At 32.6% G+C, this 25,265-nt stretch overlaps 1 protein-coding gene across 4 annotated transcripts in view; it reads left to right on the top strand.

Annotated features, from left to right (window-relative positions):
• LOC139514432 (patatin-like phospholipase domain-containing protein 7) overlaps positions 1-25,265 on the top strand; it is a 95,819-nt gene that overhangs the window by 62,101 nt on the left and 8,453 nt on the right. The gene's annotated exons all lie outside the window — the stretch shown is intronic.

Raw genomic sequence — 25,265 nt, 5'->3', positions numbered from 1 at the left:
ATATCAGAAGTATCTCTGACAAGTTCTAAAATGGTGGATGATCAACTTTTATTAAAAAAGAGTTATGCTCCTTGGAAATATAAAATATTAGGAACCTGGAGCAACTCTGTTCTTTCAGTATGCCCCATTTATGGGCATTATGTTTTCTGGTCTGTGCCTGGTTTGTTTGTCTTTTCGATCGTTCGTTCTTCTGTATTTCATTTCGTCCATTTCGTCCATCACGCTTCAGGTTAAAGTTTTTGGTCACGGTAGTGTTAGATGGAAGTTGAAGTCCTATCAACTTGAAACTTAGTACACATGTTCTTTTTAATATGATCCTTTTAATTTTAATGCAAATTTAGAGTTTTGACCCCAATTTCACGGTCCACTGAACATAAAAAATGATAGTGCGATTGGGGTACCCTTCTACTATGGACTCATTCTTGTTGTACTTAATTTTAAATGAAAATTGATATACAATTTATTTGTGAATTTGGTGTTATTTTGTCTAAAATTGTCAATTGGCTGGTCTTTTCATATTGGCTACAAACATACTTTCAAAGGGTTCTGATATATTTCATATGTAAATTAACTTTATAGAACATGATATCATGAATTCAATTTTAATGTAAAAAAAAGGGTGTCTTAATTTTTTAAGTTTGCTCCCATTTTCAAATTGTGTAAGTTTCCTTTTTCAAAAGTGTGGTTTTAAGATACATACATTAGAACTTTGATAATGTGTATTTAATGTTTTCGTTGTGCCTCACACATCATTTTTTTTGCACAGCTATGATATTGAAATATTAGATTTGTGATAATGAATTTTACTGTGTTAGCCAATTTGACTTCCTGTTTTTATTGATTCTAGTAAGTTTTGTCCCCCATGAACACGTTGTGGGGGATATAGAAATACCAAGAATCTGGCTGTTTTTCATCCCATCTGGTCCTCATAACAAGAACAGTTCTTGTCAAGTTTTTATGAAACTTATATATAGGTTTATGTCAGCAATGTCTTAGACAATTTTGAAAATCAGTGCTGATCAATTAATTTTTTAAAGAGTTATGCCCCTAGGAAACATTAATTATATGGAAATAGCATTTTTAGCACTCTCCTACCAGATTTTTATGAAACTTGAATGATAGGTTATAGAAACAATGTCTTTGACAAGTTTAAAAATCAGTGCAAATTAATGATTAATAAAATAGTTATGCTCCTTGGAAATATTTGTTAAATGGAAAATTGCCTTATGAGCAGTCCTATGTGAACAATTCTTGTCATGATTTTATGAAATTTATATTATAGCTTCACATCATCAATGTCTTTGACAAGTTCAAAAAAGAATTAGAAATTGTCTATGTTTGCATTTGTGCAATTATTGCCAAAATTTTATGAAACCAGCGTTGGCAGTGTCATTTACAATGTATTAGTTTGTTATAAGTCTAGTTTATGGTGAAATACTAGTGGTAAAGGTCAAAAATATTTGGTATGAGGTTGTTTTAGCTTTGGCACATCTCATTTCCATTGAGATTATTTATTCCTGTCCCCTCAGTCATGGTCTATTGACTTTGAAACTTTTGTCTAAATAAATAAGAAGATGTTATATAAGCATAATTATTATAGTGGATTTCCATGTGATTTTTTTACTCAACACCTCTGTCATTTTATATTGACTTTAACACATTCCCTATTTCCATTCTCAATCTTATTTGAAACTTTTGCCGAGTTTACATTTATTAGTTTGTGATTAGGTCAGTTCAAGGGGAAACATTAGTGTTAGGCCAAAGTTGGTATTCAGTTGTATAAGCATAAGTACATCTCATTTCTTGGAGAATATATGACCCTGTTCCCTCAGTCATAGTCTATTGACCTTGAAACTTTTGCTTAGTTTGCATGCACTAGGATGTTATTAGATCAGTAAGATATCAATTTTGGGGTCGTCCATAATTGTAAACCATTTTCCAAAGTGAACAAAACATGCACTTTTTCCGACCCCCCCACCCACCCTCCCTCAAAAAGTGTACAACCATTTTTAGATTTCAAGACAAGAATCACTCATTCTTAATAAAAAGAAGATCCTGTCTTATATAATTTTGTTTAATATAGAAATTTGCATTGAAAACAAACTGAAACATATCTGACATATATTCCGGAAATATTAAAAAAAAAGCGAACTATAAAAATGTTGATTTTTCAACCCCCAAGTGTACGTTTTGTACACTTGGGAAAATGGTTGACAATTATTGATGACCCTTTATCAGTCAGTGATATTTGCTTTTCAAATTTTTTGGCCTTTGCAAGTCTTGTTTCCATATAGATTATATAGCCCCACCCTCTCATGATTGTTCCTTGACTTTGAAACTTTTACATAGTTAGTGTTTAGGTTTGTGTAAAGGGAATTACTTATGATAAGTCAGTGGTATTTGGTATGCAGTTGTATTATGTTTGAGCGCTTAGCCTGTCAACCAAGTTGGTCGACATTGCCTTAAAATAGAACATATTGGTAAAATGCAAATTTGTCTATTATTTTGAAAACCATTATAGTCTGAAATTTGTTAATACATATTTTTTTACAAACCACACCATTTTGGAGAGATATGTAATATTCATAGATATTTTGCTGTGTTGACCAACTGGTTTCAAGATTTGATTGGTCTATTGACTTTGAAACTTTTGCCTAAATAAATAAGAAGATGCTATATTTCATCTCGTAGAGTCATAACTTGGGAATATCACTAGTTAATATATACATGCATAGCAGACAAATTGAAATCTGTGGAAGATCCAAAGTGAAGGGAGGGGTAGTACAGAATTTGAGTACAAGTTTAAACTCTTAATAGTGAAGGGCATATAAATGTTGAAAACTTGTCGCACAGCCCTATATATTGACCTTTGAAACAAAATATAGTGCATATGAGCTTTCAATTCTATTTCACTTTTTAACAAAACATCAATCATAGTAAAAGTGGAACAGTTTTAATTGTAAAGGGAGATCCTATTGGAAATTGCATTGTCTATATTTACAAAATTGTAACCTATATAAAGAGAAAATCTGACTGTGACAGAAATGTTCAGAAGGTTGAGCTCTACCAATTGTCCATACTCGACAAAACTGTCAAATGACTTCTTATAGTAGAAATTCCCGTTAAATGACATGTTTTTCTTCTTCATTTTTGTCTTTTATCTGAAAACTATAATACATGTAGATAGAGAGAAACTTTAAATTGCAAAAATGATCAGCAAGACAAGATTACAAATAGTTCTGCATATTTAATACCCTCAGTTGACTCCTGAAAAAAGTTTTTACCTTTTGATTACTTTTTTAAAACCTGTAAAACTCATGTTCAGAGATTTGACTCAAATTCTCATATTTGATTTATATCAATGAAAAACATTTATCCAAATTATAAAATGTCTAAAGTAAACAATTTACAGTTCATGGGCTCAATTATATGTAGCTTCATTTCGTGTGTATATTAACATAACTAGATATCAAAATCGTGGGATTGGATTTTTTTTTAGATCTGTTTAATTTATTTTATGGATAAAAAATATATATTTTTGTTTTTATCTGTATAAGAATGATATTTTGTGCATCAAATTAGTCGTTCAAATGTTTCACTTTCAATGTTGACTTTTTTTCCTTTAAATAACTTTACGCCCACTATCCATATGTTATCCATCTCTAGCTAAGGGGTTAAATTGAAGTTCACATGATTAGGGATTCAATGAGGTCAAATTATTCTCTTGCAAATGAATAATTCATCATCAATGTTTCTTTGCTTATTTTGACAAAATTGAACCATAATTATTTTTTCACTATTTCACTTTCATGAATGATTACTAGTGTAAAACCATTCAAACGGGAAAACCAAAAAAAAATAATTTATACCTTAAAAAAATATAAAAGATAATGATAAATTATCACCAAGACTAGTGCTAACTGTTAAAATTGTCACTGGATTCTTTATAGGAACTATTGCCCTTATTTGAGTATTTTTTAAAAAAATTGTGTGATTGTAATATGATATACCTAGACAAAAAAAAGAGTTGATACTTTTGATGATTATTTTTTATTCAAATTATTGATCTTCAATGACAATACTGAAGATTTGTCTAGTTTTGGCTACAAAGTTGAAAAGAATAATTAATAACTAGAAGCTGTAGACTAAGATATGAACTAACAATAATATTTTTTCTTTCTCATGGTTTGATTCTTGAAGAACCATAGTTTGCATAGAACTTTATGTGAATTAGCACTTTGCCAATTGGGGTCGTTTTTATACGACCGCAAAAAAAATGTTTGCGTCGTATGATGGTATGATGTCGTACCCAAGACACATTTGGTGTCCAGACAATAACTTTAGTTTACGTGAATGGATCTCTTTGAAATTTGATAAGAAGGTTCAATACCTCAAAAGGAAGGTTGGGATTGATTTTGGGGATGATGGTCCAAACCGTTTAGGAATAAGGGGCCCAAAACAAGCATTTTTCTACTTTCAGGATATTAACTCGTGTATTAGTATTTCAATTGCTCTGAAATTGTACCACAATGTTTAATACCAGAAGTAGAAAGTTAGGATTTATTTTGGGGGTTATGGTGACAACTGTTTAGGAATTAAGGGCCAAAAAGGGGCCAAAAACAAGCATTTTTGTAGTTTATGTGCAATAACTTATGTGTTAGTGTATGGATCTCTCTGACATTGTACTACAAAGTTCCATATCACAAAAAGAAGGCTGGGATTGAGTTTGAGGGTTATTGTCCCATTTATGTAGGAATTGGGGGCCATAAAAGGGCCAAAAACAAGCATTTTTCTAGTTTCCAGACAATAACTTGTTGCAGTTTACAGTCAATGACTTGTGTCTAAGTGTATAAATTTCTCTGAAATTATACCACTAGCTTCCATACTACAAAGGGGTGGTTTTGAGGGGTCATAGCTTAAATCTTTTAGCAATTAGGGGCAAAAAAGGTGGAAAAACAAGTTTTTGGCTAAAGGACAAATTAGACCATTTAAAAGCAGTGTAAGGGAGGTATTCCAATTTAAATTTAAAGAATACTGTTATTTATATATGTTTGATTAACTCCTTTACCCCTTACTGTTTGAAAATTATATATTAAGAAATGATGATTGTCTTGATGATTAGCTGTTATGTTTTTTAGCTCACCTGGCCCGAAGGGCCAAGTGAGCTTTTCTCATCACTTGGCGTCGTCCGTCGTCCGTCGTCCGTCGTCGTTAACTTTTACAAAAATCTTCTCCTCTGAAACTACTGGGCCAAATTTAACCAAACTTGGCCACAATCATCATTGGGGTATCTAGTTTAAAAAATGTGTTCGGTTACCCGGCCAACCAACCAAGATGGGCGCCATGGCTAAAAATAGAACATAGGGGTAAAATGCAGTTTTTGGCTTATAACTCTGAAACCGAAGCATTTAGAGCAAATCTGACATGGGGTTAAATTGTTTATTAAGTCAAGATCTATCTGCCCTGAAATTTTCAGACGAATCAGACAACCGGTTGTTGGGTTGCTGCCCCTGAATTGGCAATTTTAAGGAAATTTTGCCGTTATATGGTTATTATCTTGAATATTATTATAGATAGAGATAAACTGTAAACAGCAATAATGTTCAGCAAAGTAAGATCTACAAATAAGTTAACATGACCGAAATGGTCAGTTGACCCATATAGGAGTTATTGCCCTTTATAGTCAATTTTTAACCATTTTTCGTAAATCTTAGTAATCTTTTACAAAAATCTTCTCCTCTGAAACTACTAGGCCAAATTTATCCAAACTTGGCCACAATTATCTTTGGGGTATCTAGTTTAAAAAATGTGTCCGGTGACCCGGCCAACCAACCAAGATGGCCGCCACGGCTAAAAATAGAACATAGGGGTAAAATGCAGTTTTTGGCTTATAACTTAAAAACCAAAGCATTTAGAGCAAATCTGACAATTGGTAAAATTGTTTATCAGGTCAAGATCTATTTACCCTGAAATTTTCAGATGAATCTGACAACCTGTTGTTGGGTTGCTGCCCCTGAATTGGTAATTTTAAGGAAATTTTACTGTTTTTGGTTATTATCTTGAAAATTATTATAGATAGAAATAAACTGTAAACAGCAATAATGTTCAGCAAAGTAAGATTTACAAATAAGTCAACATGACCGAAATGGTCAGTTGACCAATATAGGAGTTATTGCCCTTTATAGTCAATTTTTAACCATTTTTCGTAAATCTTAGTAATCTTTTACAAAAATCTTCTCCTCTGAAACTACTGGGCCAAATTAATCCAAACTTATCCACAATCATCTTTTGGGTATCTAGTTTAAAAAATGTGTCCGATGACCTGGCCATCCAACCAAGATGGCCGCCATGGCTAAAAATAGAACATAGTGGTAAAATGCAGTTTTTGGCTTATAACTCAAAAACCAAAGCCTTTAGAGCAAATCTGACACGGGGGTCAAATTGTTTATCAGGTCAAGATCTATCTGCCCTGAAATTTTCAGATAAATCGGACAACCCGTTGTTGGGTTCCTGCCCCTGAATTGGTAATTTTAAGGAAATTTTACTGTTTTTGGTTATTATCTTGAAAATTATTATAGATAGAAATAAAATGTAAACAGCAATAATGTTCAGCAAAGTAAGATTTACAAATAAGTCAACATGACCGAAATGGTCAGTTGACCCATATAGGAGTTATTGCCCTTTATAGTCAATTTTTAACCATTTTTCGTAAATCTTAGTAATCTTTTACAAAAATCTTCTCCTCTGAAACTGATGGGCCAAATTAATCCAAACTTATCCACAATCATCTTTGGGGTATCTAGTTTAAAAAATGTGTCCGATGACCCGGCCATCCAACCAAGATGGCCGCCATGGCTAAAAATAGAACATAGGGGTAAAATGCAGTTTTTGGCTTATAACTCAAAAACCAAAGTGTTTAGAGCAAATCTGACGGGAGTTAAATTGTTTATCAGGTCAAGATCTATCTGCCCCGAAATTTTCAAATGAATCGGACAACCCGTTGTTGGGTTGCTGCCCCTGAATTGGTAATTTTAAGGAAATTTTGCTGTTTTTGGTTATTGTCTTGAATATTATTATAGATAGAGATAAACTGTAAACAGCAATAATGTTCAGCAAAGTAAGATTTACAAATAAGTCAACATGACCGAAATGGTCAATTGACCCCCTAAGGAGTTATTGTCCTTTATAGTCAATTTTCAACAATTTTTATAAAATTTGTAAATTTTTACTAAAATTTTCCACTGAAACTACTGGGCCAAGTTCATTATAGATAGAGATAATTGTAAGCTGCAAGGATGTTCATTAAAGTAAGATGTACAAACACATCACCATCACCAAAATACAATTTTGTCATGAATCCATCTGCTTCCTTTGTTTAATAGTCACATAGACCAAGGTGAGCGACACAGGCTCTTTAGAGCCTCTAGTTTTTAGAAGTTACTATACATTAATATTAATTTTAACCATGACTGTATGTCATTTTATATTTTAATATTTTATGATGTATTTTATTGAGTAGTTATTGTTAAAAACTACATTAGAAATTTCAATTGAGATTTTTTTTAGAGTAAAGGAAAAGTGGAGGTGAAAAAAATGGGGAGGGGGGTGGGGGGAGGGGGTAAATATTTGTTGGGGGTACAATTTTTCTCATTCCAGATTTCAGAAATGAAAATAAAAATTTCTTCAAATATTCTTTTTAGGAGATTAATATTCAACAGCAGTGTACTGCTTAAAAGCAAATATTTTTTTTAAGTTCATCATTCAATCTGTGTCAGAAACCTATGATGTGACAAATATTTAATCATATATTTAATTATAAATGTCCGGCGTCAGTCTGTCAGCCTGTCTGTCTTTCCAGTGTCCACATATCGCACTATCGCACCATAACTTGTGAACCACTTATCCAAATTTCATGAAACTTATGATAGTCAAACCATCTGTATACTTTTTGTTAAAAATAAGATTTAAACTTTTTGAGTTGCAGGACTTTATAGCTCAACAGGGGGGGGGAAGAGGGGGGTCACATGTCGCGCTGTATCTCAAAAACAGTTTGTGATTATTGCTTAAAATTTTACACACTTCTTAGTTATATCAATCTAATGATCTGAATACTTTTTGGTGATGATTCAAATTTTATTTAAGATGTAATGAGTTTTTTTGTAAATAAAAGGGTTGCGTGGTTTCACATGTTGCGCCATATCTCAAATACGATTTATGATTATTGCTAAAAATTGTACACACTTCTTAGCAATATTAATCTAAAGATCTGTATATTTTTTGGTGATGATTCAAAATTTTATTTTAGAGTCATTGAGTTTTTTGTAAAAAAAAAAGGGTTTACATGTCGCACCTCATCTAAAAAAACATTGCTTAAAACTTTAAACCTTTTTTAAGTTATATTAATCTTAAGATCTGTAAACTTTTTGGTGATGATTCAAAATTTAATATAGAGTTATTCAGTTTTTTTGTTTTCATATGTCGTGCCGTATCTAAGAAACTATTTATGATAATTGCAAAAACTTTCACACACAAGACATATCATGCGCTCGTGGCACAGATGTTTATTTTTCATTGTGAATATAAAACAGAGTTTAGTGAAATGGAGGGTTAATACCCTAAGAATATCTGTTTATGTTCATAAATCTCAGTTGAAGTAAATCTTATAAATCATGCAGACAAGTATATTTGATATGGTCGCTTTTCTGTGAATTGTTTTACGCTTTTTGCCTCAATTGATACGGGTGAACTTTACTATTTTGTCAGTTGATCACTTGAAATATCTCACACAAATTAATGATTAATAGAATGTTAGCTGAATATTCTGAATTCTTATTTATTACAGAATGAATCTGCATTTGATAAATTTGCAAGTTTCTACTCATCTTGAAAAGAAAGTTGAACATAAGAAACTTGAACTAGAACTGTTGAACTAAAATATATTTACACTATTCAAACTCATTATCATTACTATTATCCATTTTCTGATCCTGGTTGCCTGTGAGAGGTCACAGCAGAGCCTTAAACTCAATTTCTTTATCTCTACTAAAGACCCATTTCGTGTTTGGAGACTCCTCCTTTTACCAAACTAATCATTTGATTTTTTTCCCCTTGGGTTTCATGTCTGATTGTTGCTGATTCCAACTTTCTGGTGCAAAGCCTTTTAAGCATATTTTAGTTTGTTTCTTATAACAAACTTTCATACGGTAACAGATCATTTTCATCTCCACATTGTTCTATCTGAAAATAGCAAAGTGTCATTGTTTCTTCTCCACATTGTTCTTTCTGAAAATAGCAAAGTGTCATTGTTTCTTCTCCACATTGTTCTTACTGAAAATAGCTAAGTGTCATTGTTTCTTCTCCACATTGTTCTTACTGAAAATAGCTAAGTGTCATTGTTTCTTCTCCACATTGTTCTTACTGAAAATAGCTAAGTGTCATTGTTTCTTTTCCACTTTGTTCTTACTGAAAATAGCAAACTGTCATTGTTTCTTTTCCACTTTGTTCTTTCTAAAAATAGCTAAGTGTCATTGTTTCTTCTCCGCATTGTTCTTTCTGAAAATAGCAAAGTGTCATTGTTTCTTCTCCACATTGTTCTTACTGAAAATAGCTAAGTGTCATTGTTTCTTCTCCACATTGTTCTTACTGAAAATAGCTAAGTGTCATTGTTTCTTCTCCACATTGTTCTTACTGAAAATAGCTAATTGTCATTGTTTCTTCTCCACATTGTTCTTACTGAAAATAGCAAACTGTCATTGTTTCTTTTCCACTTTGTTCTTTCTAAAAATAGCTAAGTGTCATTGTTTCTTCTCCGCATTGTTCTTTCTGAAAATAGCAAAGTGTCATTGTTTCTTCTCCACATTGTTCTTACTGAAAATAGCTAAGTGTCATTGTTTCTTCTCCACATTGTTCTTACTGAAAATAGCAAACTGTCATTGTTTCTTCTCCACATTGTTCTTACTGAAAATAGCTAAGTGTCATTGTTTCTTCTCCACATTGTTCTTACTGAAAATAGCTAAGTGTCATTGTTTCTTCTACACATTGTTCTTACTGAAAATAGCTAAGTGTCATTGTTTCTTTTCCACTTTGTTCTTTCTGAAAATAGCAAAGTGTCATTGTTTCTTCTCCACATTGTTCTTACTGAAAATAGCAAACTGTCATTGTTTCTTTTCCACATTGTTCTTACTGAAAATAGCTAATTGTCATTGTTTCTTCTCCGCATTGTTCTTTCTGAAAATAGCTAAGTGTCATTGTTTCTTTTCCACTTTGTTCTTTCTGAAAATAGCAAACTGTCATTGTTTCTTCTCCACATTGTTCTTACTGAAAATAGCTAAGTGTCATTGTTTCTTTTCCACATTGTTCTTTCTGAAAATAGCAAACTGTCATTGTTTCTTCTCCACATTGTTCTTACTGAAAATAGCAAACTGTCATTGTTTCTTCTCCACATTGTTCTTACTGAAAATAGCAAACTGTCATTGTTTCTTTTCCACTTTGTTCTTTCTAAAAATAGCTAAGTGTCATTGTTTCTTCTCCACATTGTTCTTTCTGAAAATAGCAAAGTGTCATTGTTTCTTCTCCACATTGTTCTTACTGAAAATAGCTAAGTGTCATTGTTTCTTTTCCACTTTGTTCTTTCTGAAAATAGCAAACTGTCATTGTTTCTTCTCCACATTGTTCTTTCTGAAAATAGCAAAGTGTCATTGTTTCTTCTCCACATTGTTCTTTCTGAAAATAGCAAAGTGTCATTGTTTCTTCTCCACATTGTTCTTACTGAAAATAGCAAAGTGTCATTGTTTCTTCTCCACATTGTTCTTACTGAAAATAGCTAAGTGTCATTGTTTCTTTTCCACTTTGTTCTTTCTAAAAATAGCTAATTGTCATTGTTTCTTCTCCACATTGTTCTTACTGAAAATAACAAACTGTCATTGTTTCTTTTCCACTTTGTTCTTTCTGAAAAAAGCAAAGTGTCATGGTTTCTTCTCCACATTGTTCTTTCTGAAAATAGCAAACTGTCATTGTTTCTTCTCCACATTGTTCTTACTGAAAATAGCTAATTGTCATTGTTTCTTCTCCACATTGTTCTTACTGAAAATAGCAAAGTGTCATTGTTTCTTCTCCACATTGTTCTTACTGAAAATAACAAACTGTCATTGTTTCTTTTCCACTTTGTTCTTTCTGAAAAAAGCAAAGTGTCATGGTTTCTTCTCCACATTGTTCTTTCTGAAAATAGCAAACTGTCATTGTTTCTTCTCCACATTGTTCTTACTGAAAATAGCTAATTGTCATTGTTTCTTCTCCACATTGTTCTTACTGAAAATAGCTAATTGTCATTGTTTCTTCTCCACATTGTTCTTACTGAAAATAACAAACTGTCATTGTTTCTTTTCCACTTTGTTCTTCCTGAAAAAAACAAAGTGTCATTGTTTCTTCTCCACATTGTTCTTACTGAAAATAGCAAAGTGTCATTGTTTCTTCTCCACATTTTTCTTCCTGAAATTCTTATAGAAAACAATAGAATTTTTTCTGACTGTCCTTCTTTTAGGATATTGGACAATGAACACATTACATATGATAAGGAGACTTGATTGCATACATTCAGTTCAAATTTGGCTTATTGTCTTCCACGTAATACCAGGAGTCTGTCTGTCCATGTCTGTCTGTTTGTCCATCCAGTCTTGTTAACTTGTTAACAAGTACAATTTTTGTCAGATTTTTATAAAATTCACACTAAGGTTAATATCAGCAAAATCTCACACAAGTTTTATATTGGGGGTCAATCATCTTATTTTAAAAGAGTTATAACCCTTGGAAATATTAAATTAATGCAAAAAGGCCTCCTTTTGGCGATCTAACTTTGTCTCTACTAAATGCTATGAAACTTATAAACAATGCTAATTTAAGTAGCATCACTTTTACAGTATTTGAGTTATGTCCCTTTAAAATGTTACATGCAAGCTTGGGCATCATCAAGTCCCATGAACACATTTAAGAGTTATGCCCCTTGAAAATGTGCAACACTTGGGACATTGGAACTCTGTTCTTTAATAATGTATGATGAAATACCGCTACATTGTATAATGAGTAGGTACAAATTACATAAATTTGGTTTCCTACTTATTTTGGTTGCTAGGCAAAATTATCTTTGATGATCTTTTTAAAGTCATAAGAAACCTCAAATTAAAAAAAATAATGCATATGTTTTTTTATAACTCAATGGATAGTTTTCATTATAAAACTTATGTACATATACTTTTTTTCTGAAGAAAATTCTTTAATTTATTCATATTTAGAAGAAGTTTACTTTATTTTCATTGCTTCCTTCCAGGAAGCAATTCCCCCGACATATTTTCCGTATGCAAAGTGACCTCAGTGTGACCCATCTTGTAAAAATCTAGTGATCGCAATATGCATGGATGTCCTTAAAATAAACTATTATCTGAATTTACATGTTAAACACATGCTCAATTTCCATGCTTTTTTGTTGATTTTTTGTCGATTGTTGACAAGCAGGTCACAATCGTTAAACTTCGGCTTCAAAACACGATCTTTAATTACCTGCCATATTTTCACAACAAAACTGACCGATTGAAAAAGAAATTGGACGATTATACGAAATTTACAAGAAAAAAATTATAAATTCGTGCACAGAAGACTAAGTTTATGATGTTTGTATGCATTGGTTCAAGAATTGGAAGAACATTATTTTTCACTGGTCACTCGTTTCTTATGACTTTAAGCATTTTTAAGTATTTAAGGGAAAACTAAAAAATATTATACACTACAAGTACTTCACTTATATTACATGAGTAGTGATTTGAACACCTAAAGGATGTTGTTTAATAAACTAACCATACCCTTTGATTTTCAATTTCAAGTGGCCTGAGCAATTTTCCTTTATTTGTTTTCCACTAGTTATGGACTTAGGTGGAATTGATGGAGTTTTGTCTGTTGTTTACTTTTTTTGTTGTCATTGGCATTATAAATTTTTTGTCCTCTAGAACACTGGTCCTGCCACTGTTTGCATTATATCAATTACGCTTAGCAAAAGGTTTCTCACCATGTGTAGTTTTTCATTCAGGGTGGATCCAGCAATTTTTATTTAAAAAAAAAGGGGGGGGCATGTTCCAGCAAAAGAGAAAAGGGGAGTTCAAGTGTATCTCTTAATATTTTATTGGGAATTGATTCTCTATTACGTTTGGCTTCATCAAATCAAAATGGCTGCTTTTCATACGTTTCCTATAGGGGTGCTTCTGAGTTGGTGGTGGCATCAACAGTTTGTGATAAGGTCAGTTAATGGGGATAAATTATGTCAATGATATTTGATATGCAGCTATATAAGCATTGGCACATCTCATTTCTATGGAGATTATTTGGCCCTACCCATCAGTCTGGTTTCATGGTCTTTTGATTACTGGTATAAGATTGTGATAAGGTCGGTTTATGGGGAACCATATGGTACCTAAGTTGTTTATCAAAATTATTTGGTAGATCAATTAGCATTGGCACTTCTCATTTTCATTTAGGTTATAAGGACCTGCCCCTTGAGTCATGGTCTATTCACTGAAACTTTCTAAGCTTACATTAATTACTTTGTGATTAGGTTAGTTAAGTGGAACCAGTAGTGGTAGATCAATGATATTTGGTATGTAGATGTATTAGTATTGGCACGTCTCAATCCATGGAAATTATCTGGCTCTTCCCCCTCAGTCAAGGTCTATAGAGTTTTAGCATTTTTTACATGTAAAGACAGATGAATCACTAATGTTAAGTCAATGATATTTGGTTTGCAGTTGTATAAGACTTTGCAAGTCTGACTTTCATGGTTATCATACATCACCCTATCATCATGGCTAATTGACATTAAAACTTTTGCTTAGTTTACAAGTTTGTATAAGTTTGTGTATGATCATTAAGACATTGTGCACATTTGATTTCATGGCGTTTTTTTGCCCGTCAAAGCAAAGGAGGCATTAAGTTAGCCTCAACCAAATGTTATTAATCTTTTTATACAATGTTTATTACCACAAAACACAGATCCAGTTTGAATTTTGGTGTTGTTACTTTTACCTTTGCAGAGTAATGCTCCTTTTCCAATTGAAAAATGGCTAAATTTTTTGTTTCTGTTCTAACTTTTTTTGCCACAACCAAATGTTATGAATCTCATACACTATGGATATTTCCACTTTACTCAGATCAAATACTGTAACCTTTCTTGAGTTAAGTCCCGATATTATATTATATTATATGCAAGCAGGTGCATTATCTGTCTCATGGACACATTCCCAATTTATTTAATTACTAATATCGGATTTATATTGTTCTCATTTGTGAATAGTAAGCACCCACTTTACAGTCGTATCCCAACACATACTCAATGACCCTTCTATCAATTTCTTTCCAAGGGTAAAAATCCATGGACTATACAAGCTTTTCTATGCCAGACTATGGTAATGTATTTTTGGTTACCCATAATAGCAAAACCTTGACTTTATCATGAATGTAACAAATAAGGGGCGTTTTGGAATGGATTTATAAGATCAGGACACAGTTGAAATTGCCACATGTAGAAATGCATACTTGAGTAACTGTCCAATGGTGCTTTGATAATAGTATTTACAATAAGATGGCAATCTTGACTAAGAAATTTAATGATTTTTTTTGTGCATATATTATTTGTACTTATTTTTCTTTTTTTGAATTATTAATAGTGTATTTAGATTCATTTCATTTATTGTCCATTTCTACCAAACTTGGACAGAAGATTGTTTATGATCATAAGATAGAATCCAAAAGAAAATTTTGTTAAACAAGTATCCTGTTTATCCATATTTTACTTTTAAATGGACTTAGTTTTTCTGCCAGTTAACATTACATTCACTCTGTGGTAAAAATTTTAATAACTTTCTTAAACTATTCTGGATTTGTACCAAACTTGGACAGAAGCTTGTTTATGATTAAAAGCTAGTATCTAGAAGTAAATTTTGTAAACATTTATTTCCTGTTTTTCCGTATATTACTTATAATTGGATTTTTTTTTTCTACCAGTTAACATTAATTTATTTGATAATCATAGCCCATCCTGATTATTTTTTTTGGACAGAAGCTTCTAACCATAAAATGATATTATCTAGAAGACATTTTTTGTAAATTTTTCCCATTTTTGTTGAATTGGGACTAACATCAAAAGTAGGCAAGACACTGGGTTCCCAGGAACCCTTACAATTTTTTTAATGCTTTAATTATTTATAGATTAGAGCAAAAACTGTAAAGTGAACAGGTTTTTTCCATAAGCACTAATTTCTGGTGCTTGATTTAAAGAAATTATAGTGAATTTATGTGTTATTTCATGCTGCAATGTTCCTACTTTTTCTTGGAAGGATGTCATTTTATTAATAAAAATTTAAAAACTTGATACACAATACTATAATTTTCATTCTTTATTATTATAGAATTTGTAAAAGATGGCTCATCACCAAGGTGTCCTTCCACACTGCAATACCCACGAGTCCATGCTCACATGCTTAGAGACAGTTATCAGTGATGTTCACCTAGATCTTACCAGCATTGATTCAGAGGTCAACAAATGTCTACCCACCAAACATCAGGTGCCAGGCAACACTGTTACACCACCTTTCTTCACCGAGCCTGCTAGTAAGATACCAATTTGGACAGGAATCCTACCAGTAGTTGCTGAACTCACCAAGTCTCATTCATCTGCTATTAACACGTCAGACTGTATTTCCTGTGTTCCAAACCTACCCAACATTCTCCTGTCCTTAGAGAAGGAAGTTGACCGTCATGTACAGTATGTTACCTACATCTATGAGAAGATATATGCCATGCCATCCACAAACAACACAGGTTCTATAGCTACCTCACAGTCTCATCTGATGCGCTCATCTTCTATGAGTCGTTGTAAGATTCGCACCAATCCAAGTCTACCAATTCTGCAGCGATCACCAAAGGTTCTGAACTTGTCTCAGTCACACTTATATGACATCACATCAGTAAGCCAGCAGATGAACACCTCCACTTGTAGTACAGAGTCTTTACAAGATGCACCAGACAATCAACCCAGTCCACCATGCTTATGTTGCAAAAATTGTGCCAATGCCTTGAGATGGTTCAGTGAATCCATATGCAGTAAAGTCCAGTCCTTGAAAGATCAGTGTCACAACCTCCAGTCAATACTTATGGCAGAACTAAAAGAAAGAGAAAAAGAACTTATGATACAACTAGCCCAGAAACGTAAAGCTAAACAGACAGTTACCAACAATTTCAGTCGTCTAGAGGGTCTAGGTCAACAAGGTATTTCCATATGCTCCAGCATTCAGATATTTGCACCAGCCAACTGGAACCAGTCTACCAGTAGTACTTACAATGAACCAAGCACCAGGTATGCAGCAGACGGTCAGTCATGTGATGAAGAGTCTACCAATCCAACAATACCATCCTTGTCAACAACAGAAGGGTCATACAGTATAACTATTAGCCAAGTACCTGAGCAATCTCCTCCACCAGCACCTCAGGTCAGCCTCTGTTCTGAACCAAACATGTACCAAGACAACATTTATGATGAACCTATAGTCCATGTAAAGCAAGAAATAACTGATCAGCAACCAGCCAATACAACAGCAGATATGCTTTACAGAACTGTACCACAGAGTCCTATGCCAGAGCTATTAGAGTATCAACGTAGACGTAGTAGTTCCATTAACCAATATGGCTGCACCTTCAGCAAAGACAACTTCCGCAAAAGATCTCACACAATTAGCCATCCTGCATCAGCCAAACAGTTCAGAGACTCAGACCATTATTCCACCATAGATGAGATGGCAGAGGTTTACCAGACTGAAGATGAGCCACAACTTCCATTACTTCATGTCAATTCTTCAATTGGTGTTACTTTTCCTAACAACAAACCAAGAAAGATGAAGAAGTCCAAGAGTTCCATACTGGTCCGTGCGAATAAGCTAAAGCACTTCATCACCAAAAAGTTCAGTAGAAAGAGTTGGGGTGGTCAAGAAGTTAAGAAATCACCTACTTCAGCTGATGTTGTTCCGCCAGAAGTCCACTTTTTCGAGTACGACTTCTCAGATGACGATTCCTACACTTGTCCGATCAACACAACAGCTGACACACTTGGTAACTTGTCTACTGTTACAGGTACTGCAGACACACAAACCTCACTCAAGATAAACAGTTCCATTAGAGCAGTGCATATAGCTAAGACAGATGCAGAGGTGACCTTCACATCTTCTACAAGTCTTGACTACAATTCCCTACATGATCATATAGCTACCATTGAAAGAGAACTCAACACATCAGCTTCTTCAGACTTTGTAATGTCAGACCAATCAGCCTGTAACTTTTCCAGAAACCATTCTTTCATCAGCCAACCTAAGACAGGACGTATGCAGATGGTTATTCCAGCAAAGATTTCTTCTAGCCGTTTTGAGACTCTTCTTATTTCACGTCCAGACAGCCTTTCAACCATTTCTGATATTGAACAGATTGAGCCAACACCAGCTCCAGCTTCCAGTAGCATTCAGCCATGTACAAGCACTGTATCAAAAGATGTAAACCCTGACAATGCAACACGTAAGCGTCTATTGTTTAACTCTAAAGGGTATGCCAGCCCTACCAGTGAAAGTATCTACAGTTTCCATGATGATAGCAGTTTTGATGTTAGCCAGAGTTATGCAACCTTCCGTAAGCTTCAGAAGATATCTAGCACACCATATCATCAACCTGTCAAAACCATCGTTCAGAGTACACCATATGTCGTATCTACAGCAGCCACTAGTATTCCACAGCAACTTCTAAATCATCTGTGCCAAGGTCATTCATCTGTTGAAGGTCGCCAGAACATGTTAAAGCTTTGCCACATTAAGCCATACCTCATACATGGAAAAGTGACACTACCGTATCTCTTGCAGCTGATCAACAACAACAGATATAGTTACAGTGACTTACCAGGGTACAATCCAGCTACCAAGCAGATCTCCCAGGTGATGATTTCTTGTGTTTGGTCACAGACTAACAGGTCCCACATCTTCGCACGTAACCTTATTTGGCGCCTGTTCACCCTAGCCGAGCTGTTTGGCGGTAAGACAGATAACCTGAGCGGAGACATCATTGCTGCTGTTCAACGTGCCACTATTGAACAGTACAATATTACAGACCATACCTGGCAGTGGAAGTGTGTTCCATTCATCCACAGGAGCATTAACTACTTGTTCCAGCATAAACTCCGTCATCCAGTATTTCTGTGTTTACTTCAGCAGAGTGTATGTTAGTTTCATGTGACATTGTCTCTCTATTAGAAGATTGCAAGATGAACATTCTTATCAAACATGATATATTTCAATAGACAATTATAAATAGTTGGCAAACAACATATGTTAAGTTATATCATGTGGGAAAATAATTGTTATATGATATCAAGTGATTTTTTTAATGTGTTTAACAAGACATTTTTATGAAAACACTCTCATTTTATAAGAAAAAAATGAAGAAAAAAGTTAATTCACTTGGTTTTTGTGAAAATATTACAATTTGTTATTGTTAATGTGATCTTTTTTTTTGACAAATATTATAAAGTTTAATTTAGTCTAGAAATATTTAAAGAAAAGGATTGGATAGGATTTACATAATTTAACAGAAACAGGTATTTTCCCTTGTAAACTGATTGACCTGTTTGAAAGTTTGAAAGTAAGCACAAAGTTTTCCAAAAATCAGATATGATAAATGTAATACTTGAAAAGCCTAATCTAAATCTTAAAAAAAAAATCAAGATTTATGATTTTTGAAAAAATTAAGATGTTATCTTAGTAGTTTGTTTGTATATATGAGTAAATGGAAGAATTTAAGGCTGGGTTGCTGCAATAAAGCTGTAAAAAATCTTTTTTGTATATGTATTTGTAATAATAATAATTGAATAGGGCATTGTAAATAAAGTATGTGAAATAAAATTAATATATAAAGAGTGTATATAATGTACATAAAAATATTATTTATTTCAGAAGACAAATTAATTTAAAGAGCATTATTATCTATGTGTAAAATGTAAATATGTAAAAAATGTATAAACTGTTCTTAAAATAAATTATTTATTTATAAAAAATATTTTTGTTGTCCTATAGTCTAGAAATGTTTTATATGACACCTACAAAGGACACTTACAAAGTTAAACAACAACAAAATACTCATGTGGATCACTTGAACAAGTAAAAAAAGGTCACACGATAAATGTACATGTCATAAAAATATTGAGGATTAATGACATTTCTTAACTTCTCATTTTGTCATATTAGCCCTTTCATTCAGTCAATTCTTGCAAATATAAAAAAGAAAAGATGTGGTATGATTGTCAATGAGATAAGTCTTCACAAGAGACCAAATGACACAGATAAAATGCAAATAAAATTGAGAAAGGAAATGGTGAATATGTCAAAGCGACAACCACCCGACCATAGAGCAAACAACAGCCGAAGGCAACCAATGGGTCTTCAATGTAGCGAGAATTCCCGCACCCGTAGGTGTCCTTCAGCTGGCCTCTAAAATATGCATAATAGTACAGTGATAATGGACGTCATACTAAACTCCGAATTATACACAAGAAACTAAAATTTAAAATCATACAAGACTAACAAAGGCCACATTTGATCGTAAGTCTACATTTGATCGTAATTTGATCGAAAGTCTACATTTGATCGTAATTAGATGAATTTGACATATATTATCAATGATATGTTTAAGCAAAATTTGGTAGACACTACTATCAGTTCATCTCATTTCATGTAATTTTAAGTCCTGTAAAATGGGTCCAGTGTTAAATTTAGATTTCATATGAATTAAAGGAGATGTAGGTTATATTTCATGTTGCTTAGTCTTTAGATTTCTATGTTGTGTGCTGATGTTTGCCTGTTTGTCTTTTTCTATTTTAGTCAAGGCGTTGTCAGTTTATTTTTATCTTGACTTTGAATGTCACTCTGGTATCTTTCACCCCTTCAATAAGAGGGTGAGTCAACAACACAAAAATCAAAAGATATCAAGTTGTCAATTAACAGTTTGCAACAATACTTTTCCATACAATATGTCAATAGATATAAGAAGATGTGGTATGAGCGCCAATGAGACAACTCTCCATAATTTTTTTTAAAATTAAACCATCATAGGAAAAAGTATGTCAAGTAGGTCAAGCTTATCACGGTAATGAGTATAAAACAAGTGTGAACAAACAAGACTATCATAAATCTTCCATCAACAATATATAAATAAGAAGATGTGGTATGATTGCCAATGAGACAACTCTCCACAAGAGACCAAATGACACAGAAACTAAGCTCTCCAAGTATAAAAAAAACCAACATAGTACTGGTACATGTATATATTTAGAAAACATAGTACTGGTATGCATTGAGAAAACATAGTACTGGAAAACATTGAGAAAACAAAGCACTGGTATACAATGAGAAAACATAGCACTGGTATACAATGAGAAAACATAGTACTGGTATACAATGAGAAAATATAGCACTGGTATACAATGAGAAAACATAGCACTGGTATTCAATGAGAAAACATAGCACTGGTATACAATGAGAAAACATAGTACTGGTATACAATGAGAAAACATAGCACTGGTATACAATGAGAAAACATAGCACTGGTATTCAATGAGAAAACATAGTACTGGTATACAATGAGAAAACGTAGTACTGGTATACAATGAGAAAACATAGTACTGGTATACAATGAGAAAACAAAGCACTGGTATACAATGAGAAAACATAGCACTGGTATACAATGAGAAAACAAAGCACTGGTATACAATGAGAAAACATAGCACTGGTATACAATGAGAAAACATAGCACTGGTATACAATGAGAAAACATAGTACTGGTATACAATGAGAAACATAGTACTGGTATACAATGAGAAAACATAGCACTTGTATACATTGAGAAAACATAGTACTGGTATACATTGAGAAAACGTAGTACTGGTATACAATGAGAAAACATAGTACTGGCATACATTGAGAAAACATAGTACTGGTATACATTGAGAAAACATAGGACTGGCATACAATGAGAAAACATAGCACTGGTATTCAATGAGAAAACAAAGCACTGGAATACAATGAGAAAATATAGTTCTGGTATACAATGAGAAAATATATTACTGGTATACAATGAGAAAATATAGCACTGGTATACATTGAGAAAACATAGCACTGGTATACAAGGAGAAAATATAGCCCTGGTATACATTGAGAAAACATAGCACTGGTATACAATGAGAAAATATAGCACTGGTATACATTGAGAAAACATAGTACTGGTAAACAAATGACCCAGAGGTTTCTAAGACTGAAAGTTCTTGCTGTTTCTAGATTTTGTTTTGTTTTAAAAAAATGTTAATAAAGTTAAGAAAGGCTATCACAGATATGCCATTGACTACCAGTTCTCCAAACATTGAAAAGTAGTTTACATGTACAAAAAGAAAAATGATTGCCAATTATACAGTATCCTAACAACACAAACATAATGAAAAACATCTAGAGGTAAACATGTGTCTATACAGTATTAGTACACCAATTAAGGAAGCTATTCAGTCCCAAGTGCAAAAAATAATATGCTTACACTTAAATGAGGCAGCAATCCTGTTACACAAAAAGCCAAAAAAACATCATTTAAACAGAAAATAAACAATCATTGAAGAGGTTCTTGACTTGTTGTCAGGCACATGAACATGTGGCAGGGTTACAGTAGTTTGTGAGAACATGACCCTCTTTTTCTATAAACAAATAAAAGATACATACAAATTAGTACAGGAAAGTCCTTTTAATACTATAAGTACTGGGTAACAGTATATTAGATAACAATTCAACATGGGCACAATCAAAAACAAAATAATACTACATCAAAGAGTTCACAGAATTCTATTTTAAGTTCTATACCTGCTTGTATGAAATCATTCTAAGAACAAGAAAATGTGGTTTCATTTATAATAAAATTGTAATTGAGATAGCTATTCACCAAAGACACATGATATAGAAGCTAGGAACTATAGGTCACTGTATTACCTTCAATAATAAGCAAAACTCAATTTGCATCAAAATCTATGATAGACCACCAAAAACTATTCAAAACAGAAAACTAACAGCCTGATATAGATCTATGTACAAAACAATAAAGAAAAAGAAAAATGTCTTAACTCATACAAGATATTCATGTAGATGTTCATTGTAGCTTGAAGTAAAGAGATCTTTATGTCTGGATTAATCTGAAATGTTTGGGCTTACCTGTCCAAAAGGCCTTGTGAGGTATTGCCTACATTTGGCATACATCTTTGTAAAATCTTAACTGAAACAACTAGACTTAAAGGGATAATTCGCGAATTTTCACTTTTCATCTTATTTTGTTCATAATACCATAAAAAAACATATTCACCGAGTTTTATTTTGATATGAAATCTAATAAAGGAGAAAATTGGGAATTATTAATTTTATTTCTTGAAACTTCCTGACTTATGTGACGTAGTTTAAGTCTTTGATGCATGCCGGGAGTGAAAATATCTCATTTAAGTCTTGTTCGTTAACCATTTAATAACGCCATTTAAAGCGCATCGACGACTTTTGGTGTAGCTATTAACCAACGAAAAATAAGTGATAGCCATGCAACTTTTAAAATTAGATCGTGTGGATATTTTAAATCGAATTTTAATAATAAAATTAATTCATACAAGAGAACATTTTTATGATTTTTTCTACAAATACTTTAAACAAACATATGAAATTGACATGATCAAGAGTGTAATAAAAATACACGTTTGTATTTTGACCTTTTTGCTTCATTCTCACATTTTCACTTGCTTGAACGGTGGAAATAAAATGTGTATTGTTTTGTGACACCTAAAGAATGTTGAGTGCGTCGGTTAACTCAAGGTAATTAAAGGATTAGCATTATGTAATTCTAATCCTTTGATCCTCATTCAGTGAAATCTAGGCGTCACGGTTTACTGGCTTGAAGGTGTGAACAACATTTCGTATGAATTGAAAACGGGAGTCATTAAAAGTTTTAGTCACAGAAATCAAGGACTTATATAGACGTCCCTGCAGAAATGTAAAAAAAAGTTAATTAATTAACGGGAATAATAAGGTCGCACAATAACTGGATAGCTGTTGTATATTTTTATATTTTGCATAAGCATGATAAGATCACTTTTAAATGAATTATGATTTTTGATTAATTCAGTAACGATAAAATACTTTATTATTTTAATTGAAGTATAAATTCATAATAAAAATGGCCTTCTAATTACGAGTGTATGAACCAAAAATTGTACTATTTTAGATTAGGATCGGCAGCCTTAAATATTTCAAACAGATCATTAACAATTGCAATTATATAATTTAGTCCATCCAAAGTTATCTTTAATTACCTATTTAGGAATTAATGTTTTCATCAAAATATTTCAAATCTCACAAAGCACGAATACTTCAGATATTTGATAATTTTTTTAAAAAATTGACAGAAAATTTAAGAATCTTTTTGGAATGGAATCGAAATTTACGAACATATATGCTTTTCAAGTGTGAAAAACAAAAACATTTTGTTTTACATAATCGGGAATGTCCTTAACAAAATAGTCTTCGTCTCACACCGTAACTATATCGGGCCCAATTATATATAAAACTTTAGCTATTTGACCAACAATGTATAAAAAAAAAAAAAACAGAACGAATTTAATGTCATCTTTCCCTATTGTTTAATGTTATTATAAGTCTGTTTCAACTGGCAAGAATACCTATAAAGCGGACAAGCAGTTTGTTCTTTAAATTGCTGTCATTGAATATCAAGAAAGAAAATAAATCCCGAAATTGATTTGAAACTTTGATACTCTATAGTTTTCCTGGAAAATATTCACATCCCTTAGGGATTATTAGTGTACGTCCAGTTGCGTACATATAACATGCATGTCGGAACAATTGTGATGATGACGAATTTCTTCTTTTATTCGAGAACAATCTAATTGATATATAAATGTCCATAACTTCGATGAGCCAAAGAAAGTTATATATCGACCTGTATTTAAATCTCTTCTTCTTCTTCTTTTGGTATACAATAGTCTTTCGACATTTGATGATTACATACTGTTGGCATACGTGGACTAGTCCACTAACAAAACTTTTACCACAATTTACACAAAATGTATGTTTCTTTCTTATGTACAATGTATACATGTATATATTTGAATTTGCGCTATAGTTCCGTAACTTTTTATCCTGGCGTATATACGATGGTCGACAAGTGCGTACATTTTTTTAAATAAAAATTTCTGGTATGGTCCGATCTGTCCTTCACCATTGACAAAAAATATGTATATAGATTTTTATTTCATCAAATCTGTTGTTTATTTTTAGGTATTATCTATATTTTTATAAATAATTTTCTTTACATCAGAAATTTTATTCATAAACAAGCGTATGAGCAAGGATTTGTATAGTTAGACTAACTATACAAATCCTTGGTATGAGTTTAGTAATGACTAGTATATAATATCACTTTCGGACACGCAAGATAGAGATGCATATTATACACCTAATAGTTCAAAATGGAAAGTTATAAGTTATCGGCCGTGTACACTGACCAATACCCTAAGAAGTGAAACGATGCATGAATTTGCAAGCTCGACAGGAAATACCTTTGGGAGTAATACCTTTAGCCATGCAGGTGATCAGTGGAGCGAAGATCCTAATTTATTTGAATAAAGTTTATTACATAAAAGAATTATGAACTAATTAGATTTCCGAAAACAATTCAAGTTTCACGGAACACTTATTTATGATTTGAAACTTTTACTTTTTAACTAATTCCAATACTATCATTATTGTTAAAAATAACAGATCATGGTTATTAAAAAAAAAAAGATAAGAAAATTTTCTGTATCAACTTAGTTATAGTTAACTAGTCGGATAAAACAACCGTACGATTGACAAGATATCAACACGCAATTACGACTACATCGGGTTACTGTAGTTTTGGTCCTTAGACATATCTTGGGAGCAATTGGCCGTTTCAGAATCTAAAGCATCATGGGTTATTTCATTGTTCGTACCCCAAAGTGAAAATAACGTTACGTCATTGGTTGAATTTCCATTGTTTATAACGTTTTAAACCAATCAAAACGCGAAGTTTCCCTTTAACATGAATGTTCCATAGGGAATTTTGTTTGAAAATTGTAAAGTGATATCTAA

Source organism: Mytilus edulis, chromosome 3 (genome assembly GCF_963676685.1).
Source record: "Mytilus edulis chromosome 3, xbMytEdul2.2, whole genome shotgun sequence".
Taxonomy (NCBI): Eukaryota; Metazoa; Mollusca; class Bivalvia; order Mytilida; family Mytilidae; genus Mytilus; species Mytilus edulis.
Note: the sequence above shows the minus strand (reverse complement) of the source record. Positions and strands in the feature narration are given on the sequence as shown.